The sequence below is a fragment of the Cervus canadensis genome, chromosome 1, assembly GCF_019320065.1.
Source record: "Cervus canadensis isolate Bull #8, Minnesota chromosome 1, ASM1932006v1, whole genome shotgun sequence".
Lineage (NCBI taxonomy): Eukaryota > Metazoa > Chordata > Mammalia > Artiodactyla > Cervidae > Cervus > Cervus canadensis.
The window spans coordinates 23108028-23111703 of NC_057386.1; the positions used below are offsets into that span (position 1 = coordinate 23108028).

At 50.3% G+C, this 3676-nt stretch overlaps 1 pseudogene; it reads left to right on the forward strand.

Annotated features, from left to right (window-relative positions):
* Positions 1-3676, forward strand: LOC122447819 (annotated as a pseudogene).

A 3676-nucleotide genomic window follows, 5' to 3' on the forward strand; every position in this document is an offset into this window, starting at 1 on the left:
ATGGCGATAAGGTTCGAAGATCTAAAACAGAGCCAAGTCAACCCGGAGAAGGCGGAAAGTTCCGCAACAGTACATATGTTTCAACTTCAAATTGAAGAGCTAGAGTTTGGTTTGATTTTTGCTCTGAATGGTGCAAATAAGGTCTCCTTTTCACTCTTCTGTCGGAGATCTCAGAGGTATTGACCTAGTCTGGGGGCTAAAAGTTAGTTCCTACTCCCCCCATCCCCAAATAAATCTTTTTACTCAGACTACCAGCTAAGTGCCTGCTTTAGTATAGTTTTCTGCAAACTTGCTACGGAAAACAAAACCAAAAAACCTTTGCTTATATTTTTTACAACGAGTAAGTTAACGGTCTGGTTTTTAGGAGTTCTAAGTGTCTGAGTGGAGTCTACATTTTAGTTGTTACAAAGATTGCATTAAGCAGATCTTATAAGCAGAAATGTAATTCATTTTTAATTTTTCTGTTTTCAATTTTTCATAAAATTTATCCTCTATAAAATTTATAATGTACACTATTAAAATAACAAATACCAGATTTATAATAATAATAAATACCAGAAAAGTAGTTCTTTGATCACTTCTGACCAGAAGCACTGTTCCCAGAGTCCTTGGTATCCTTACAAGCACCTTTAACAAAAGTGGCAGCACACCATATGTATATAGCTTTGCATTTTGTCTTTTATTTTTTTAGAAAAGTGTTAATGATGGTTTTGTGTCTTTACTAATGTCTTTTTAATGATTCCATTTTATTGTATGAATGTGCCACAATTTATTCAACCAGGTGACTATTGAAAAAATGTTTCCAATTTTCTCTTCCTTTTCCCCCTATCTTACCAAAATACACTACTCTGTGTATTTATGCAAGTATATGTGTATGGTATGGTCTTAAAAAACGGGTTGTATCAAAGGTTTTGTGCATTTTTTATATTCATGAAAGCTGAACCTAATCTCACAGTGTTAAAGCAATTTGTATGTCCTTTATCAGAAAACTGTCTTTTCTTGTCCTATTTTTCTATTGTCTTTTGTTAATCTAATTTCTAACTAATTTGTTTTTATATTTTATTAAAACGTGAGGTCATGGTTTTTTTTGTCAATAGAATTATACTTGTGACTGAGGATTTGAAGTTTATATGTATCAGAGTTTTCTTGACCATTTTTTCCTTTTCTGGAAGAAATGGAGTGTAGATTTCAGACTATTGCCCATTTTTATTTTCTCTTGCAGAGCTGCATTTTTATTGGATAGATTTGGCCTTTCTTAATCATCTCCTTTTCTTCTTCGACTCTCCTTAAAATTAGAAGACACAGAAAAGTCCCACGTTGGACTCACTGAAACCGCTACAGCGCTGCTGCGGCAGAGTTGAAACAGGCCAGACTCACTGTTTCCTTCCCCTGAAGCCTCAGCCCGAGGCAAACCCCTCCACAGGTCAGCAGACTCTCACTTAGGAACTTACAAAACACTAGAAAATTGAGGTAGAGTCTAAGATACGGCTGCTCCAAACACCTGGCAGATGGGCCTTTGGAGATTCGGCCCTTCGGTTCTGGACGGGGGAGGACGGTCTGTCGTCTCGGCCTCGGTTCTCTGGATAATGAGAGAAAGCCGCTCCCTCTAGGGACCTAGTGATCTCCACGCACTTATTTATCCCCAGAGGACACCTGGACCAGCAGGGACTGACGTGGGCTGGTGAGAGGCGGCGGGGCTGAAGTTGGGGGACAAGGAAGGCGAGCGAGGACTAGGAGGTATTAGGGAACGGAGGAGCCGCACAGGCCGCGCGTACCGCTCTCTCCAGAGGCCCCCATCAGCGGCGGGATCCTCGCAATGAGCCAACCGCCCCGCATCCTGCCTCGCAAAACTCCAGGCGGGTTCCCCTGTCTCAGGTCGCAGACACAGCCTCTTTCTAAAGCCCTGGATATTCCGCGGGCTCAAAAGCAGCCTTTGCAGCGCTTTTCTGGGAAGTAATCCTCATTCCGCTCATCCCCACCACTTTCAGAAATTCTTCGGAAGGCAGAATGGTTTGCGCCTTGATCCTACCTGGGCGCTGTAAAAAGAAATCGGGCCCCCAAAACATGAGGCCGAACGTTAGAGAAAAGATCCAGAGAGAATTCGGGCCCTGCAGTTTCAGCATCAGGAGCCGGATATACGCAAGGAGGAGAGGATGTGGCTGCCAACACTGAGCACTTCCTGTGTGCCCAAACTGACTCAACTTGAAATTGGGGGGAATTTCAAGCCAGTCAAATGCCTCAGGATAGTGCTTCAGATTTGAAAATAAGGTATACTTTCCCCAAGATTTGGTTATAAAGTTTTATCCCCTCAGAATTTTTGAAATTGAGGTTTGGATTGGGTAAATCGCATTTTAAAGGCTTTTTAAAATTAGATTAGGTCGCGGCGGGGCTCCCGGAGCGGCTGGGCAGAGTGCAAAGGGACAAACTTTCCGGGAAGCGTGAGCCCGCAGGGGGGCGATCCGTGGCCGGGGCTGCCCCCGCCCCTCGTCGGGTCCCCGGGCGGCGGGCGGCGGACTCGCGCCCCTGGGGCGGCAGCAGTAGCGGCGCCAGCGGCCGGCGCCCGCCCGGGCAGCGCGAGCTGGGGCGGGAGCGGGGAGCGGGGGGCCGGCGGGCGCGCGCGCAAGTGCGCGCGGATGGGAGGGCGGGCGCGCGCCGCCGCGAGAATAGCCCGGGAGCGACCCGGACGGCTGTTAAAGGGGCAACGTCCCCGGGATTGAGGGACCCACCAGGCGGAGACAGGGGAACTGAGTGGAAGGGCGACCCGGACGCCGGGACTCGAGAGGCCAGCGCCAGAAAAGCCGGGAAAAGTTCGACTGGGCCCGCAGTGCCGGCCCAGGCCACCCCTGCCTGCCCAGCCTGGCCCCAGCAGGCCTCAGCCCCGCAGGGCCCACCACCTGGAAGCCACATCAACTCCTCAGCCCCCAAATTGTGCCTTCAGGCTTAGCAGCTCCTCACGCCTCGCACCAATGAGGAGACTCAATCCAACATCTCAACCCAGTCCAGTCATGCAAGTACAGGAAGATGCAGACAACCTTATCTCTTTTGCCAAAGCCTCAGACTGATGCCCCAGCGCTATGGAGACATCTTCTGGGAGAGTCTTAGTCAAAGGCCCAGCCCCACCTGGATGGAGGAACAGTACACCCCACCCCTGCTGAGAGCCACTCGTTGCTCCCAGCCTGGCCAGTATGGCCCTGAGGGACTCCCACCTCCTGAGGTGCTCTGCAGAAGAAAGAGGAGGAGGCCACATTCAGGAGGAATGCAGCAGGGATCTGGGGGCATCCCAGCCCGGGTAAGGGCGGTCACTCATCACTTGGAGGATCTAAGGAGGCGACAGAGAATCATCAATGACCTTAAGTCTCCACAGGCTGAAGAAGGCCCAGTGGGGCAGCTCTGGGGCTGCGTCTGGGCCTCTGCTGGTTGACAGTGATGGCTGTGGCTTCCCCAGCACCACCGAACACCCTGATCAGGAAGAGGAGAGGGCAGACTATCCACAGGAGGAGGACCACTTCCTCCTTCTGGCAGGGCCCAGCTGCTTTGGTCTCCCTGGAGTCCCCTGGGCCAGGAGGGGTCTTGTCTCTCCAGGCAGCTGGGCTCTATGTGTCCCTTCAGCACTGTCACAGCCACTAGGAACCCCTTTTACCATCCCTGGGGGGTGGAACTACAGTCTGAGGAGTAG